The sequence below is a fragment of the Ambystoma mexicanum genome, chromosome 4q (genome assembly GCF_040938575.1).
Source record: "Ambystoma mexicanum isolate Mex_15411 chromosome 4q, UKY_AmexF1_1, whole genome shotgun sequence".
Classification (NCBI taxonomy): domain Eukaryota; kingdom Metazoa; phylum Chordata; class Amphibia; order Caudata; family Ambystomatidae; genus Ambystoma; species Ambystoma mexicanum.
The window spans coordinates 801,574,879-801,594,901 of NC_090928.1; positions in this window are offsets into that span (position 1 = coordinate 801,574,879).

The window sequence follows — 20,023 nt, forward strand, 5'->3', positions numbered from 1 at the left end:
TTGTAATGGGCTGGTAGTTGGCCAAGTCACCTGCATCTAAGGCTGTTTCTTTTCAAAAAAGGATGCATTAGACCATTCTTGAGGGTGTCTGGGAATAACCCTCTGTGAGGGAGGCATTAATGATATGGAGATACGCATTGAGCGCCGTTCCTGTAAATTGTTTATTAATGGAGGCAGGGATGTTATCGTCAGAGTAAGAAGTAGGTTTGAGGGAGGCAATCATTTTTAGGAGATCCAGGTGCAAAGGGGCAATGTGCATGCTGAAGTGCAGGCGGCACAAATTCTGTGGGAAGTTGATTTGTTAGTCTCTCCGATGGTGTCTATTTATTTGAGTTGCTCGTACCTGGGGTTCGGGTAAGGGTCTTCACTACTTCAAACATGCATTTGCTCCTGTTGTAGCCTGCCACAATGGTGGGGGAGTATTAAGCAGCTTTAGCCTTGGTAATCAGAATCCTGCAATGAAGTAGAGAGATCTCAGGTTGGTGAGGTCTACAGGTTTACTGTGTTTGTGAAAGCATTTCCCTAGGGCTCTGATTGAGCTTTTGTTGGAGGTGAGCTTGGAGGTGTACCAAGAACGGATGGTTTGATCTTAGTGTGGCTGGTTTTTACGGGGGTCAGTGTGCTCCAGTTTCATAGCAGAGTTGTTGACTTATTCTAGGAGCCCTAAGGCATTCCCTTTGGGGAGGATGTCTGCAAAGTTTGATTCTGGCTCATTGACCAGGAAGGTTTTTAATGAGCGGCATTGAGTGGCATTTTAGCCTGACCTTTGTGGGCTATAGTCTAGTGAATGAATGATAGTGGGATGGTGGCGCAGTTAGATCAGTCAAGTGAGATAGGGTCTGTGCAGGTAATAAAGGAGGATGATGTGAAGACTAATTCTAGGGTGTTGCCTATTGTGTGCATGGAGGAGAGCACAATTTCTTTAAGATCCATGAAACTGGTCAGTGAGTGTGAAAAGTGTGCTTCAAGTGTGGATGCCTGCCTGTGACTGAGGGTTGTTTAAATCTCTGAAAGAGACATTATTAGAGTGGGCTAATTTGTCAGAGGAGAGAGTAAATTGGAGATGTCAGCAATGAAAGAGTCAATCCTATCTGGTCATCTGCAAATGAGGTATAAGGTGATGGATTATTTTTGTGATAAAGGGAACCAACAGGTGAGTTATTCAAAAGAGCTTGTTCGGGTAGAGGGGATGATGGACCATAGCCAATTGCTCCTGTGGATGGGTGGATGATTGCTACTCTGCTTCCTGACCTTCCTGAGTAGTCAACATGTTTGTCGGGGGGATTCTCGCGGGGCCGGCAGAGCCGTCCGCAGTCCTCCGGGCTGGGGAGGCCCCAACTCCTCCTGTGTCCCCAAAAGGAGTATGAGACACACACAAGAAGCAAGGTGCGTACTGCTGTTTATTATAATAACAGCAGGGATGGGTCTCGGCTCGTATGCATCCGATGAGACTCTCGTTGTTAGTGGGGCTCGCAGGCCCTTTTTACAGCAGTATGACGTGCTACTCGCATCACCTGGGAAAAATCGTCACAAAACCTATTGCCACTCTGGATTGGGTCCCCGAGTGGTAGGGTTAGTATATGTCCCCTATGAGAAGAAATTTTAGTGGGTAAGGACGGATCAGGTGGTACACTTGGGCTGTCCCTAACAGTTGTTACTTTAGAATTGTTACAGGGGGTCCCTTGGTGATTGGCTAAGAGTACTGGCGTCAGTAGTAGGCCCCCCTGTATTCTGATTGGTTCTCCTGCGAGCACCCAAGCCTGGGACCATCGTCGTTCCCAGCTCGCAGTGTACCTGTCATTAGCAACAATGTGCAACTATGTGTTTGTGCGGACAACGGACAGGTCTGCTCATGGGCTTGTGAGCGGGTCTTTCCCATTGCTGTAGGTGTCCATCTTGCCGCTTCGTTGTTGCAACCGGTGTCCTAAACGTGGGACCCTGGCGACTGTCTGTCTTGTGAGCGTGGCACCTTGTTAGTTCGGCCTGGTCACGTATGGAGAGACCATAGCTGGAGCAGAATTATGAGCATTAGTTTCTGTATTCCGCCTCTGAGGGCTTGGCACTTACAGGTGTAACCTTGGCGCTGAGCTCGCAGCATGCGAGTTGCAACATTGTGGCCTTGGCTGTGAGCTCTCGTTGGTGGCTCGTTCTGCATGGTCAGCACTTGTCGCTGAGAGGATTTTCATGGCGAGGCTCCTGTCTGGGACTCTTGCTTGCGGCCTACTCGGGCCTAGTTCATGGGTGGCGGTACATGATCCATAGTATGGAGGTCGCGGGGCGACAGAGTGTCACAAGCAGCACTAGATATATATGGTGGTGTCGTCATAGGGATGGGTGGCTGGGAAAAGTGTGAGCAAGCATGTATGCAAGCTCGTCATGCGTCTTGCGTTTCTGCCGAGCTGTAGAAGGCCTATGTAAAAATAACAATGATGTACGTCAGTGGGTGTGTCAGTCCCCTACGTCATAGCATTGAGTATGTTCTTTGTGTAGGTTGGTGTGTGAGTGACCGGTGTGCATGGTGGCATGTGTGTTCTCGTCTGTTGGCTATGTCGTCATGACATCTCTAATGATGTGAATACTTATGGCTGTTGTTCTAGTCGAGCTGGTCCATGTTCCAGGTGTCGGCTTGAGCTTGTCGAGCTGGTGGACACACTCCTCTTATTGTTAGGTTTCTGAACCAGGGTATTTTGTCATCTGGTAGGTAAATGAACTCCTCTCGTGGGGGATGTCTGGGTCGTGATCCCCTAGGCCATGGTCTGGACGAGATTTGGGGAAGGGTGTTATCCCATTCCCCTACTTCATGTTGGATGCAGCAGTCTTGGGGTAAGAGGATGTTGAAAACATTGGGGTAGGATTGGATAAACCATGATTCAGTGATGAACAGGGCATTAAAGTTGTTGTACAAGATGAGGTCAGTGCTCTATGCAGTGTGAGCGACTGCTCATCGAGCAATGAGCAACATGAGAGGGCATGTGTATGAGGTAAGTGGGTGTTTGATAGGGTAAGGGCTATATTAATGGGGTTCAATGGGATAGCTTTCTGGAGCTGCCCAGGGCTACCCTAGTGAGAATTGGGATGGGCTGTGGAGGGAGGAGACACATGACAATGACTTTGGTGAGAAGCAGTAGTAGATACCTCTTGGCAGGTAAAATGCAGGATAGTGTGCCTATCCCTTGATCCTATCAAGCTAGAACAGGTACAAATAAGCATGGTCCTCATCTGCATACATCGTTCGGACCCCCTTAGGAGGTCTAGTTAAATAGGTGGTGGGCAGAGAAGTAGAATGGTCACATAAGCAGCATCCTACTCCATGCTGTCAAGCTGTAGAATGTAGAGGCCAGGAAGGCCCAAAAACTGATGGTCGGTGGAGCACCGAGTGGCAGGTTATGATTGCATGACCAGCAGCATACCCAGTGTGTCTGTGTGGAGTTGGCCTAGAGTCCTTAAGTAAATTCCTGGGTGGCAAAAAAAATGCTGATGGGCGGTGAAACTACATGACCGGCAGCCTACTCAATGCTGTCTGCCTGGAGCTGTCCTACGGTCCTTAAGTAGAGGCCTGGAAGGTGCAAATTCTGATGGTGGGTGGAACAGTTCAGTGGCAGGGGTTGGTCACATCACCAACAACCTACTCAATGCTGTCTACATGTATCAGGCGTAGAATCCTTAAATAGGCCTGGAACGCACAAAGAACTGGTTGTGGCCAGTGCAACTTGGTGTCATGTGACCAGAAGACTACTCAATGCTGTCTGCCTGGAGCTAGCTTAGAGGGGATAAGTAGAGGTGCTGGAAATTACAATAACTGGGGGCAGGCGGAGAATTTGAGTGACAGGGCCTGGTCATGTGACCAGTAGCCCGCCTACACAATGGTGTCACCCTGTAGCTACCCTATAATCCTTAAGCAGAAGACTGCAAGGTGCACACAACTGGTGGTGGGCGGAGCAGCTGAGTAGCAGATCCTGGTCATGTCCCCAGCAGCCTACTCAAAGGAGGAAGGATAGCTCAGGGGCAACGAGTTTGTCTTGGAAGCAAGAGAACGTGGCACACCACAGGTATGAATCCTGATCCCACGCTTAGAAACCACTCACGGGTATAAATGAACAATAAAATAACGTTATAAATGAACAATAAAATAAAAAAATTAAAAATGCTGTCTGCCTGGAGCTGGCCTAAGTCCTAAGTGGAGTCATGGAAAGTCCTGGTCACTTGGCCAGCAGCCTACTCAATGATGTCTGCCTGGGGTTGGCCTAAAATCTTTAGATAGAGGCCAGGAAGGAGCAAAAAACTGGTGGTGGGTGGAGAAGCTAAGTGACGGAGCCTGGTCACGTGACCAGCAGCATAAGCAATGCTGTCAGGATGGAGCTGGCCCAGAGTCCTTGAGTATCGGCCAAGAAAGTGTAAAAACTGGTGATGGGCAGAGCAGCTGGGTGTCAGGGCCTGGTCACATGACCATTATCCTACTCAATGCTGTCTGTCTGGAGCTGGCCTGGAGTCCTTAAGTAAAGGCTTGGAAGGTGCAAAAAACTGATGGTGTGTGGTGCAACTGAGTGGCAGGGTCTCTTAATGTGACCAGCATCCTACTCAGTGCTTTTCTGCCTGCAGCATACCTTAAGTGGAGCCTGGGAAGGTGTTATAACTGGTGGTGGACAGAGCATCTCAGTGGCAGTGCCTGGTCATGTGACCAGCAGGAGAAGTAAAGACATCATCCATCTCTAGGCATCACCCCAGACAAGATTGTGCTTTCAGTCCCTCCACCTGCTCCCAATATTCCTCTCAGGATATCTGGCTCTGTCTAGGGAAAGGCCTCTTCTTTCAGTTACCTCTGGAAAAGGAATACTTAAGAAGAATTGTCATTAGCTCCTTCCAGTTTGAACCCACATCCGCAATTCTCTTGTCAGGTAGACATACTTCCTATGTTATATTCCCATAAACTCTCCTGTCTTCCTATGTGTTTAAAATAAAATACTCAGGAAACTTCACCCGCACAGCATAATTTCTTGCAGCAATTTCTGACTGGATAGAGCAGTGATTGGTTTGCTGCACTTAGTCACACCCACAGGAACCCTTTTCTTTTCTTGGACTGGTGTATTGAGGTCTTCCAGCCATAAGAGGAGTAATGCATGAATGAAGCATAATCATACAGTTTTGGTATAATAAAGTTGACAGCTTTTGTTTTACAGTACATGACAGCTACATTATATATATTGTGCCCCCAGGTAAAAGAAATGTGCTATTTATCATGTCCTAATTTATAGCAACACTTAAATATGAAACGGTTTTGTTCAGAAATATACTAATTATCATATGTGATATACAATGTATGCTCTGGTCATCATTTCCTTGGAGATATGAAATTAACAGTGCAGATTTTATGCAACTTAATAAAACACATTTTGGGCCTGTTATACATTATTTGTATGATATTTCAGTGTAAAGCCATTATGGAGTCATAATGTTTATTGGACAGCTTTACATTGCATTAGATACTGGCTTATTGGAGAGGGGGCACAAGGAGCAGGATGGCTCATCAAAGTGACCTTGACATAGGTATGGCTTCATTCTCATAATGTAGGAACATGTGGGATGCAGTGCTTCTCAATGTTTCTTTGAAATATGTTTAAACTACATTGCCCTTTGTGCACCAGCTGCAGGCACCAGACTCACTTTAGCATGGGTCACCTGTTGCCTTGAGTTCCTTTTGTACTCATGACCATGACATGTTTGATGTTGTAGATGTATTAAACTCTGTCTTTATGCTGGACAGTATTGCCAACTCCTTTGGATGCAAGCAACATGTCATTGGTTGGACAGATATGGAGGTTTTGGTAAAGCGGCTATATAGCTAATGTGTGCTTGCATGACCATAGGCTGCATATAACCTGACACAAGAGATGGAGCAGACATGTACAGTTACTAGATGGAACTGTTAAGTTACTAGACTCAGGAGACACATTCATGATGTCAGTTTAAAACCTTTGTACACTACATTATGATCATCTTCCCAATCTATGCTGGGTGAGGCTTATTTTTGTTTTTTGTAGTTGGCAATGTGAGAAAGAATCATGCATAGTGCAAGGGCAAACAGGGATGAGACCCAGAAGGTTGTTATTGTGGCACATGTGTGCATTCCTTACTTTTGAGCCCCTTGATGTCTGTAGTTCCTTGTATTCCAGATGTTGCTTCCTCCGGGCCAGTATCTCCTCTTCCCTGGCTGTTCTTTACAGCCTAGTTGGTTTCCTCTGAGGGCATCCAACACGGCAATCTGGCAATGTTTTTCCGTCACCTGGTGCCTTTCGTCTAACCATCTCTTCTTGACTGCCTCCAGAATGTGTGACTCTGGCATTGATGTCCTGTGTAGACTTCAGCCAGTGTGTGGTCATCTGACCAATGGTGGAGTGGCCGACTGGTGTCTTCAACATCATTTATTTTTGCTTGATGACAAAGGTCACCATGTCTTCCATCTCTAGCACTATGAAGTTCTGCTTCTTGCGGGATTTTTTAGGGGCATTCTTTTTGCTTTCCATCAAGGTCTCAGAGGGGAAGGGGACCCCTAAAGGTTTGCCTTATACGATATTGACTTATGTAAGGTGAACGTGTTTGATGCTGAAATTGATGGTTGGGGTTTCTGCCTTATCAGCTACGTACCAGGTGTTTGATGCTTACTGATCGCATTTTGGACACTGACATGGGAGCAATAGGACATTTGATGACATGATTGTTTACATGTGGTTGCCTCGTGAGCTTGTGATTGCACATTATCATAATGTGCAAGTGGTTTTAGGGGTGGATTAGAGGTGTTATTTTCTAAATGTTGGCTTTTTATTTTTAAGTCTGATTGAGGTGTGATGCATGTGAACTGAAATTCGTTTATTGAATTCTTAAACAATTGATGATGCTCTTTAATTTAAAATGTTCTCAATAAATATCAGTTTACAATGTACGCTGATTATATAAAGTGTGAGCTCTTAATTTCTCATCCAATTTCCTAATAGGATAATCAACCCATCATTTTAAATGATCTCCTTTTTTTAGCATTTTTGTAAACATCAATTACAAATTCTATACATATAATTCACGGACATATTTTCAAATGCAGTAGCCTTTTCAAATTCCTATCCTCTCAAAGTCCTTCACAGTGTTGGGAAACACCCCCAACTCCCCAAATGTGAGAGGAAGTACATATTAAGAAAATCTCTATAGATTGAACTGTGGACCTGTTAAAATGCTAATGGCCCCAGTTACAGGTGCATCATTGTTGGGAAGCAGTGTGATCATCCCAGGCTCCCAAGAGATTCAGGGTGAGACAAAGGCCTTGAAGCGTGTTTTAGATGCTTGGACAGGCTCTAGGGGTAGAGGGGTGTCGGTAAGAACCGGTTTCATTGGAGTTAGTGCATGTGGCGTGATAGGGTGTATTCTGTGCAAAACGCCATCAGAGAAATAGTAGCAATTTTGAAATTGGGGCCTAACGCTGCGCTGCAGCCAGGACAGTCGGCCTGGCCAAGTACGTGGAATTATGTGTGCACAGGCGGCAATACGTTGTAATGTGGGCAGCAGTGAGAAAGGCCAGAGATTTATACATTTTCCATTTCCTCATTCGGCCAACATTCATATCTCAGGAGGAATGTGCCCTGCAAGGCCATGAGGGGGCTGAGAGCTCCCTGTGAAAAGTTATTCTGTGAGAAGAAGGTCACGAGTCTCCGAACTTCCCCAGTCCCAGCTTTAGGATATAGTGCCCAGATACTCCCCGTCCCAAGACCCCGGCATTACAAGGTATTAGCCGATTTCAGACCACCACCAATAAAGCTGTTACATCCCCAATCAATCAGAAAAGATCAGAAAGCAGCAATGGCTTCCCCACCACTATGTCATGTGATTTGTGCTGTGAGTTGCCAGGAGGTGCAATGCAACAAAGATATAAACCAAGGTATTTTTCCTTTGAACGGCGCTGTCGTATCTGGGATTGAGCTGGGTTTGCAAATGAGAGTGACCTCAAAAGTATCCTCCTAGCCCATTTCTGCAGTATCAGGTGCTCCTTATGGAAGAGATAGAGAATGCATTGATTTTCTTCTTATAATGGCTAATTAACATCAGCTTAACTTCCGATGACATCCCAGGCAAAGCCCACGTGGAAGGAGATGGACAAAAGGGGCTGGGACCAATGGCCTGGCATCTCTTATGGAGCAGGTAGCCTATGTATAGGGTCACACCAACCAGCCGTTTGGATTTGTAACCTATGTATTTTATGTCACTGATGACGCTGTGTACCTTTCTAATGTGTTAATTCTTCTGATTTTTCCAGAGCACTCCATGGCAGCAGAGTCCTTTGCTGGCGTGTCTTTGAATCTTTTGTGGAAATAAACCTTGTGAAAGAGATGTGCTGGGCCTTTTTCACTAGTGGGTTGTATTTTTTTCGGGTGTGAGCATTGGGGGGTTACTCTACACCCTTCCTGCTTTATGTGAGCAGCAAGGGCGAGAGACACATTTATGAGAGCACTGCACGAAGAAATGTGGGCAGCAACATATAGCTGCAATACATATTAATAGCCCACTCCATAATACATAATGGAGTAGGCAAATAGTGAGCAGTAGTGCATTAGGTTTGACACACATGCATAAGGAGAGAAGGATGCAAAGGACATCACAAGCAGTGGGAAATCCTTTGGTTAGTAATATCACATGTAGAAGTTACGTCACCCAGTACCAATCTATTTTACTGTCTATTAATTGCATTAGAATTTGGATTGCACATATAAATATATACCGTACGATGTTCATTCAGAGCCAGATCTTTTTTTGCCTCTGATGCTTGCCCAACAAAACTCATTGACAACTCTGGGGGGGGCTGTAAAGGAATAAAAGTGGTATGGGGCGTGGGGAATACGTAGAGGTAGTTAATAACTGCAAAGGGAGGATTGGGGGAACACCCCACCTCATTTAAAAAAAAAGATTCAATTCAGCCAAAAACCAGCAGCTAAAATGACATAGAAACCAAATATACATATAGCTGCACAGGGAATGGTCAGAAGCACTGGGCGAAGCAGGTTCCCAAACTCCATGCAAGCGGGCAAATTAACAAATAGAGTTCTTACACAATAATTAAAAGTTGCAAGGTGAAGGCCTACGTTTGGTAAGAATAAGGTAGTGCAGTGAGTTATGGAAAATTGCAGCAGAGAAACACACTGCCCCCTGTCGGAAAATGGACACATGGATAGAAGCTACAAGTACCAAGCAACAGGTGTACCTCGTCGAAAGAAGCACAAAGATACCTGTTCAAATGCAGGGAATAGAGTAGAGTATCATGGAAGGGGGGGGGAATGAGTGACCCTACTGTTCCAAAACCAACTATATTTATACAACTTAAATAAGCCATACATCCACACATAAAAGTACATTCAAGATTGCACACGGTCTTGAAACAAAGGCCAAGAAATAAGTCTCATGAGATCATGTAGTCCCATGATGGGCAAGTGAGGACATTTTCAGAAAGGTGAAACATCTTTCTGAAGAAAAGTCACAATATTATCTGTCATTTGTACAGTCACAAGGCTGAGAAAGATCAGAAGGTGCCAAAATTTGGGTCCCATGAGAAAGTGATGAGGTATTAGTTTTTTTGCCACAATGTCTGCACCTCGCAAAATAAATGGCTAATTGAGGTGGAGGAAGCCCACCATGGAAAACTTGAGGCTGGCTAGCCAATGGGGAACTGATTTGCATGTTGCAAAAAGTAAGAATTTACAACAATCAATTAGGAATGGAGAAGCTGGATAAACTGATTAATAGGTCATCATTCAGAGGAGGTCATTAGATTGGTCACGAGGGGTAGGTTAGGCCAATAGAGCTAAGTATTGTATAGAAAGGTTTAGGGAACAAGAACCACTGTGCATTCACTGAATAAGAATTTATATGTACCTAGAAATATTGTCAACAAAATTATGTCACTCCCATAAAAAACACTATTTATTGACGGCACATTAAATGATGCTTGTATTATGACCAGCCAATACATCATGTAATAAACATTTGTTTTTTTTGCTACTCATGCATATGTATTGTCCTTGGATTGCTGTTTTGGCTATTCGGGTTTTTGGGCCTTCCTTACAACAGCAAACACTCAAGTAACTGATGTGTGAAAGGCATATTTTACAAAATGGCCACCTAATGAAAGTACTGTGCAGTATGGTTAAAAAAATAAAAGAATCCACGCTAAGTAAAAAAAAGTTCACACATTTTCACAAACCTTGATATGTCAGCCCCATCCTCTGCATCACAAATTAATTAACCAAACATTTGATCCATTGAAAATGTATTAGTTTGTATTTTAAGCAAACCCCCCAAAAGGTAGGGACTGATGAAACTAAACTGCATATTTGTAAAAAACGTAGTTACAGTAGTAGAGAATAAAAGTCCCTTATTCCACTTTAATATTCATTCTTGCACGTTAGTAGGTTTCCCATTGAAAAATAAGCCAGAAACTAAAAGCAGCTGAATGCAAGTGACAGTATTCATATTAAAGGATGATATAGTATTAGTATGCTTTTTATTAAAACATTATTAAAAACTATGCAGTAACCTCTTAGAATACATAGCAAAAGAGGTCCAACACGAGATGACACTGATGGTCACATAGGGCCTCATTACGACCCAGGCGGTAAGGGGTTTACGGCAGCGTTAACAGCGCCGACCCTTACCGCCTGATTACGAGGTCCCCTAGCGCCATGTTGCTTTTAACACCTGCTTTTAGCAGGTGTTAAAATCCATGTCGCTAAGGGACCATGGAGTAAATTACGCCACCGTAATTTACGGTGGCGTAATTAACGCCTTCCCCACTCCCATTATGCCCTATGGGGCAAAAATGGGAATGGGAAAGGGTAAATGGGGATTGGGGACTTACCGCCCCGCCAAGGTCGGAATGGGGCGGTAAGTCCGCCAACCACCATGGCGTAAACGTAGTTTACGCCATGGTGGTAAAGTCACGGCCCAGGCGGTAACTTACCGGCTGGGTCGTAATGAGGCCCATAGAGTACAGATTGTGATGCCCTCCTCAACATTTCTCAAGAAATCCAACCAATTCTGCAACAAGGCGAACAACTGAAAGAGATTATTTTCTGAGAATCCCCTCATTGCTTTCAGACAGCCAGCCAATCTGAAAGCAATAATTATAAGATGCAAACTACATCCAAACAGCACTGAACATTAGACCATGCCATTCATAAACCAAAGATGCCTAAACTGTCCACATTTTGAATACAATCAAGATACTACACATAGGAAGACCCCTAAACGATGTACATCCAACAACAATTTTCATTTGACTATATGCAGAGAATGCTGAGAATGCCTCTAGAGCAGCCAATATGTAACTGATCAACAACTACTTAAGCACATGAACCTCCAATGTCAGAGCATCAGGCAATGCATACAGGACAGCCCAGTTGGTGAAGCAAACCATACACTTGATGTTATTACAATTGATGTACTCTGTAATTTTGGGGTGATTTCAGGACTGGCATAGACAGGAAACCCTATGAATTTAAATGCATGCACATGTTCAATACACTGACAGAGAAAATGAACAGACATCAGAGTTTCATTAATCACTATCCCAACTGACAGACAAAGGTGCTACTGATATATATCATTCTAAAATGTTCACAAACAAAATATTCTCCCAGCAATTGTCCAATGATTCACACAACAGATGTAGCGGTCAAGTGGTGCAAGCTAAGTGGTCTGCCGTGGTGCCTTGCATACTGTGTCTCTGACATGAGGACTGGAGTCCCTTCTCTACATCCAATTTTGGAGGCGTCGCCATGCCGAGCGAAGCTCTGCTTTTCTTCTGATAAACCGCATTAGACCGGTGTACGCAGAGCAGTCAAGTGGTGCAGGCTGAGTGGTCTGCTGTGGTGCCTTGCAGATTGTGTCTCTGACCTGAGGACTGGAGTCCCTTTTCTAAATCCATTATTGGAAATGCGGCCGTGCCAAGCGAAGCTCTGCTTTTCTTCTGATAAACCACTTTAGACATCTGAATGCAGAGCGGTCAAGTGTTGTGGGCTAATTGGTCTGCCGTGGTGCCTTGAAGACTGTGTCTCTCACCAGAGGACTGGAGTCCCTTCTTTACATTCATTATTAGAGGTTTGGCTGTGCTGATTGAAGCTCTGCTTTTCTTCTGATAAACTGAATCAGACCGCGGAACAGGAAGCAGTCAAGTGGTGTGGGCAAAGTGGTCTGCCGTGGTGCCTCGCAGGCTGTGTCTCTGACCTGAGGACCAGAGTTCCTTCTCTACATCCATTATTGGAGGCATGGCCATGCCGAGCGAAGATCTGCTTTTCATCTGATAAACCCTATTAGACCACAGAAGGCAGAGCGGTCGAGTGGTGCAGGCTAAGTGGTCTGCTGTGGTGCGTCTCAGACTGTGTCTGTGACCTGAGGACTTGAGTCCCTGCTCTACATCCTTCATTGGGGGTGTGGCCATGGCGAGCGAAGTTCTGCCTTTCTTCTGATAAACCGCATTAGACCACAGAATGCAGAGCGGTCAAGCGGTGCAGGTTAAGTGGTCTGCTGTGGTCTGCCAGAGGACTGGGAGGAGCATGGAGCATGATTCAACTATCGCTCTCTCCTTCAACATTGACTTGCCTAGCTGCCTTGCTTTAAAATTATGACGGGTTTACGCAGCAGTAAGTCTACGGGCTGGAAGCCAATAACCCCCGATGAGTGCACAGGAGGTGGGGGTTCTTAACTTGCAATGGCAACATTTCCCACTGCTAAGGGAACTAAATGATGTGCCTACTAGTAACTATCACAAGAGTGAAAATGCTGATTGCTCAGTTTCATGAACCCACGCTGATTCAGAGGATTTAATGGATCGCATTGGTTGAACCTTGTTTCGGATGTGTCTATTTTGGCGACTGTAATTTCCTTGGAACTTGCAAAAAGATTGCACCTTTCTTTTGGTGGTCCTTCCATACAATCTTATCATGGATCCCCGTTCCGCCCACTGGTCATGGAGGAGGACAAACTTTATAAGGCATCTCCTTATCAACCTGTGCCCCCTATGTTGGAGGCAGATCTACTATTTTCCATGGTTCTCCATTAATGTCGGAAGCACATAATTTTTTCAACCTTGCAGGGCGAGCTCAAACAAACTGCTCATCCCCAACTCTTGAGAAAAGGCCGATGTGTGATCCTAAGAGTAACCCATTATGGGTCATGATTATCTGGGTCAGGAAGACCTCTTTCTGGTTTTATCCAGAATATTGGATAAAATGGATATGACGTGAACACATATGAACTAAGAGAAGTCCGATCATCCTTAAAGACCTGCTTGCTAAAATTGACTTTATTGAAGGTTTTATTTTGGCATTGAGCGCCCCAGGGGAAATTTATAAAAAATATGTTGCATGGAGGTGCACCTACAACTGTGAATTATGTGTCTGTTGCTGTTAAAACCTCATGGGCTGATTCCTCTTTTTATCCTGCCAAAGCAAGTAAGCCAGTAGGCCTAGATGAGGGAGAGGGGGCATGTTGCCAGATCCACTTACAAAAGGTCTCTGAATCACGGGCTACACTGCTTCCTGAAACAATCCCCTTGCAATTGATACCGGACAAAGCAGGTGGGCTGGTGCCCCCTTCCACAGTGACTGCTGTGGAAGTTTCAGTAGTGCCTGTGGTAGTTGGCTATAGAAGGAAGAAGAAAGCTAAGAATACCACAAAAATCATCTTGGCACCTTGCATAAATATTAGAGGCTTGCTTACATTTTTACGATATTTGAAGGCACAGACGGAAGTATTCCCTGAAGAAGGGGATGGTCAGGATGGCTTTCCGACAACCCAGGCATCACTATCTAAGGTGGGGGGGGGTACCCATTACTCAGCTACCATGGCCTACAACAACAGGTGGTCAGCTGTCTTCAGTTGAATGAGAAGTAAATAAAAAATCATTGATCACAGCATATCTTAAACCAAAGATGGCTGAAGTGGCCGAGGATGGATTGAATATCTCTCTCTGTCAACATATCCTATGGAATCCAACAAGGAGGCCCCTGAGGCCTGCTTGCCAGAGAAGCTCAATTCCATGATACAGCCCAAGGTAATGGCAGATATTAGTGAAGGAGTGTCAAGTCCTTGTGTGGCCTTCAGTCCCATTCCCCAAAAACTTGAGTCCACAGCCCATCCCCTAGAGCCAGCAGGGGTGTTTGCCCAGTCACTGGTTACGGGATCTCTGAATTTCTTAACTATGCAAGAAAGGAGGAAGTCTCTGGCACAAGGATCTGGGTTCGGAGGTTTGTCAACAGGGTCAGCCAGATTTTCTAGGGGTCCTCCAGGGGGTTCTACATTTAGACTACCAGAGAGGGGTGAGGCAATGAGGTCGGACAGGGGCCTTTGCACCCACGCACGGCTCTGCCATTGGGGGATCCGTTGAGTTATCTCTGTCTAAACTGCTAAGGTTAAAGAGCTTTACCCCTTAAATTGACAATATATTTTGGCATTATTTGGTCATTTAACCAGCCTTCAATCGCTTTCCTCAAAAGATATTGCCCGAATTTTCCTTCTAGACCTCCGACGTGTTGACATGATCAAAATTGGCTTCTATTCAAAACTCGTTTACAATCTAGTCATGGCTCAGGGCAAACATTTGTCAAATATGGGGTATTCGCTATATGAGGTTTGGTTGCATGATATTTCAGACAGACTTCTTCAGGGTGGAGATGGTGACTACGAGTTTAATCCATGTGAAATTTTTAAAAAGAATGTACAATTGGCTACTATGAACGCGACCAATGATGATCTACCACGGATGACGAATCGTCATGTGACGTATGATTGGTCTCATTTAATAAATTCCATACACCAACATAATCCCTTGAAAACCGGTACTCACTGAATGGCCACAGTGAGAATTGTATTGTGGAATACATGTGGGTTTAGTCATCTTTGCTCGAATAAGAAACTCTGGAATGAGGCAGACCTGATATGCATCCACAAATCTCTTATGCTTGACATCCTCCTAGTGGATGGTTTTACTGTTCTACATGAGCCTGCAGGGAAGGGGCCTAAAGGTCGACCATATGGTGGTCTAGTTTGCGCTTGCTGTGTTTCTCCTGGCTCTAATATTGAAGATATTTGTGTGGGCCATCCTGACATGCTAGGCTGTGAAATAACATGGTTTGATCCATCTGTTCAAGTTTTACGAGTTTTATTTTAATCCTACATCAACTGTTTTAACAGATTTCTTAGCATCTAACATTAATGTATTTGATTAATATTTTTTACTAACTAATGTGTTTTGTAATTCGGTTTTGTAATTCAGAATGTTTGGACTAGGCGTTTCTCTCAATCCGCGAGAGCTCGAAGGCTACTATTTCGTGCCTTTTTAGATAGTTTGGATCTGGTTCTCCTGAATGGGAACTCTCTAGATGATATACCGCCTAGTTATACATGGTCAAATGGCCTTCACAAATCCATTTTGGATTTTGTGTTTGTGTCTGCCCAGTTTTTCCTTTTATTGATAACTTCACTGTTGATTCTGTCATGGCCAGTGATCATTCACTCCTTAGGGCATACTTTGGTGGCATCAGTATAACTGATCTTCCTGAACAACTTTCGAATCCCATTAACATATATCTACTGAACCATGAAGTAATATGGAGAGCAAAGTATGCCTGTCTGTTCAATGCTAGATTTGATCAGGATTTTTTGGGGCGACTTTTTGCAGATATGTGTCTGCATCTATTTTCTCCCCATTTGCAGAGTATGCTTGTTGCCCTTATACCATCTTTGACTCTCAGAAGGGACATTAACCCCTTGGTACTTTCACATAGGTTTAATACTGAGGTTCGACCAAGGAAGAAGCAGCTGAGAGGAACACCATAAAAATGGGCACCAATGTGGTTCGAATCATAGCCAAGCTTAAACAAACCTATAGGAATTGGTAAAGGACCACCGTGCCTTGCTTTTACAGAATGATGCAGAAAATATGCTTATGACTTTGTCCTCTCGAAAAAACGGCTACTTTCTGGAGACTTATCCAAGGGGGGGGGTGGAAATTTTGCTGCAACATCAGCCCATTTCAGGCCACGAGTGGGAGTACTATTTTAGTAACTTGTATGCTGCTGTAAGCTGCACTGAGGTTTGTTTGTTAATGAAACTGGGGTTCTCTTGGGTGTTGAGACGTGGAACCTTCTGGATATTGTTCCAGTAGGAATACATGCAACGATAAATGCCCCTGGAACTGATGGTTTATCCAACTTAACACTAAAATCAGTTGTTCTGTAATGTGGTTGGGCGGACTACGTGCCTGGATACTTGGAGAGAGGCAACTTTGGTAGTAAATTACAAAAAGGGTAATAGGGCAAATCTCCCTTTTGGATGCCTCCTACAAGATTTCTTCTGGTTTCTTATTGCATGCACTGGAGAGATGGGCTATTTCCGCTAACAGGTTGGATTGCAATCAATCTGATTTTCACAAGGGAACAAGCACAGCCCTTAATTGCCTTGAGTTACAGCTTCTGAAGATCCAGGTGTTCCAATCAAAGCACACAATTAATCTTTCTTTTCTTTATATTACCAAGGCATTTGATTGTGTGTATCAAAACAAACTTTGGGGGATGATTAGGCTATGGGGCTGTCCTGAGGGCTTGGATCAAATGCTGGAACTTGTACATAAAGTATTAAAATCAAGGTCAGGTTGAACAAAAATTGTATGTATTTGGGGTTGATCACTGTGAAATGTGGCTTACATCAGGGATGTGTTCTCTGCCCTTTTCTTTTCAACTTATACATCCTGGGAATTAGGGCAGCATTGGATGGGCCAGGGTTTAACTCCCCGAGTTTGAGATGTGTGAAAATTCAGTACCTCCTCTACGCAGATGATCTTGTTTTATTTGACCACACAGCAGTTGGACTACAGAAGTCTCTTGTGCGGCACAGGATTTCTTTAGGGACGTTGGGCTGGACATAAGCATCACTGAATCCAAAGTTTTGATTTTTAACCGCAGAAAGATCTTGTCGGATAGGCCTAACTATGGATGGTATATTGATGTCAAGAAGCTGCAGCTGGTCACTGATTTTAAACACCTTAGTGTTGTCATTAGATCAAAGCGGTCAGTCTCGCCTGCAATCAAGGAATTAAGATTAGAAGCAATTACAGCGGCTGCCCAACATCGAGTGCTAGATGCAAAATATGGCAGTCTTTTGTTAGTACCTGCACTCAAACTATACAACCAGGAGATTGTTCCGAAATTAATTTATGGGGCAGAGGTCAGGGAGGGTAATTTGAATTAGGCCATGGAGGAGGCTTTCATTTGCAAGCAATTTCTGAATCTTCCAGGAGGTACTCCATTTCCCTCTGTTAAACATATCCTGGGCATCACATCACTTGACATGAAAGCTCTTTGGAGACAAATACTTCTTTTGCGATCCATAATGTTTCTACCAATAACCACACATTTTACTCAACTTAACACATTGCTCAATCTGGGTGATTGTGTGGCTCTTAAGGCCTGGGTAAACTTTGTTCGTATTGTGGTTGCTGAGAAATCTATATCTCTGAAACATTTTGATCTTAACCCAGCCAAGGTCAAGAAGTTACTTATTGAAGAAGACTGGATTAAAAATAGGGAAATTCTCTGTTCCTATGAGTTGTTTGAGCACTTCTCTATGGATATTAAATCTTTTGATTCTCCCCAGAAATATGTAACCAATCAAAAAACCTTAGAAATGTATGACTATGCATCCAAATAAGTTTACTTTTAACTAACAATATCGTAGGTGGTCGGTCGGGGGGTCCCATTGACTGATCGCCTGTGTTGCTGCTGTAGACTTAAAGGTGAAACCATGAAGCATCTTATTGTGGAGTGTTCAGCCCTAACTGCTCTTTGTGAAGAAACTTTTAAATCCTATTTTATTATAAGCCCTCTTTCAACACTGGAAGATTCTTGGTGGAATGTATTAATTAATCCCAATGATAGGCTGCTAATTAACGTAATACATCTACAGAAGTTGCTCTTATCTTTATATGAAATTTCTCTGTTTTAAAGATGAACTTTTTTACTTATGTTCTAATATGGACTATTTGTAATTTTAGTGTTTATGTACTATCTGGTAATGTGAATATGTGTGTAAAGTTTTTTAAACTAATTCACACAATAATCGAATGAAAAAATAAAATATGTGATGGTTTTCATCTCACTTTCCCCTAATAATAGTATGTTATGATTTCCAATTCTTCTCTTTTTGTAACCCCCACTGAACCTGAATTCTTATTTTAGTTGGACATAATTTGAAAGAAAATATTTACCACTGTCAAGACTGATGCATTCAATTCACGTCATTCTTGATGTGGAGGTATTCAGAAAAAGCATAACATGTTTGGGACATCATACCACAACAATGCCCATTACACGTTATATGTCTACCATGAGCTGAGGCTATCCATATTAGGCACCCAAACTTATGTCGCTATGTGCCTACTTCTGTCTGCATGTTTTGAGTTAGTTCCCCATAACATGAGGCGAGGCTGTCCAGATTGGGCACCCAAACTTATGTCAATATGTACTGCATGGTTTGAGTTAGCTCCCCGTACCATGAGGTGAGGCTGTCCATATTAGGCACCCAAACCTATGTCGCTATGTACCTACTTGTATCTGCATGTTTTGAGTTAGCTCCCCATACCATTAGCTGACGCTGTCCATATTATGCACCCAAACATATGTCGCTATGTACCTACTTGTCTCTGCATTCGTTGAGCTAGCTCCCCGTACCATGAGGTGAGGCTATCCATATTATGCAGCAAAACCTATGTTGCTATGTACCTACTTGTATCTGCATGTTTTGTGTTAGCTCCCCGTATTAGGAGGTGAGGCTGTCCAAATTGTGCACCCAAACCTATGTCTGGTGTTAACCTCTGTAACCACCTTCTTCAGCAAAATTATTCATGTAATGGCTGTAACCTATAAGTAACCAATGGAACCACTGTCTTAAGGCCGATCCCTTTGGGCTATGTGCGCTATTTAAATGACAACAAAAAATAAAATATTAAGTCCATCCTAATGCTTCTATATACTTTTTCACAAACACACACACATAATGTTTAATAGGTATACTGGCACATCACCGGTTACCCTGGAAACTAAAAGCAACTCATTGTAGCTGTTTGTGTCAAGGTTTTCCTGATAATGTCAAACCCAGTTCCACTTCCTAAAACATATAACCTATTGCAATGCCTTAAACTCTAATCTAATGTTATTTTACAATTAATAATGTTTTGAATTTTCTTGCTTTTTTCAGCATCCAGCTCGGCAGACAGCACACATTAAGTTGATCCACCCACTTTTTATTATTAATTCCTACAGATATTCACCTCCAAGTTTGGATTATTCTCTCACTGAACGCTTTTTTACACAAAGGACATTTAAAAACCCTGGCACATAATGTATTAAGTATGTGATTTCCACTGGAAATTCTGTTCTGTGCTGGCTCAAACAGCAACCATCGTGGCATCACAATTGAAACACAATAAGTGATAACACACCAGTAGTGATATAATGTTCTCATTACAGGTCAGTACTAATGTCACAACTAGTCTGTAAAAACAATATTATTTACATGCTTTTCCACAAGCATTGTTCTAAATGCACTAGCGTTTATCTACGTCCTAAATCAATTAATTTAAAACCTAAATATACTGTTGTATTGCAGTCACACTTTTTCATTTGGAAAAGATTATTATTGTATTCAGTACAACTATAGAGTGCTACTACATTCTAAATGTTTCCATGTGTTTACTATTCACTGTATTGTTTTAACAAATGCGATACTATTCAAAATGGTTTTCTAAACATACAAGCAGGATGTATTCTTACATATGATGAATGTAAGTATTGAAAGAGTAAAGCTGTAAAAGTTTGCAAAAGCAGCTTATAATGCAGCAGCCTTCCCTCACAGCACAAACTCCCTCTCTGAGTTCAAAAATATATATGAACTCTTAACCTTAACTGAGAAGGTTAGATTAAGAGTTTGTACATCCAAT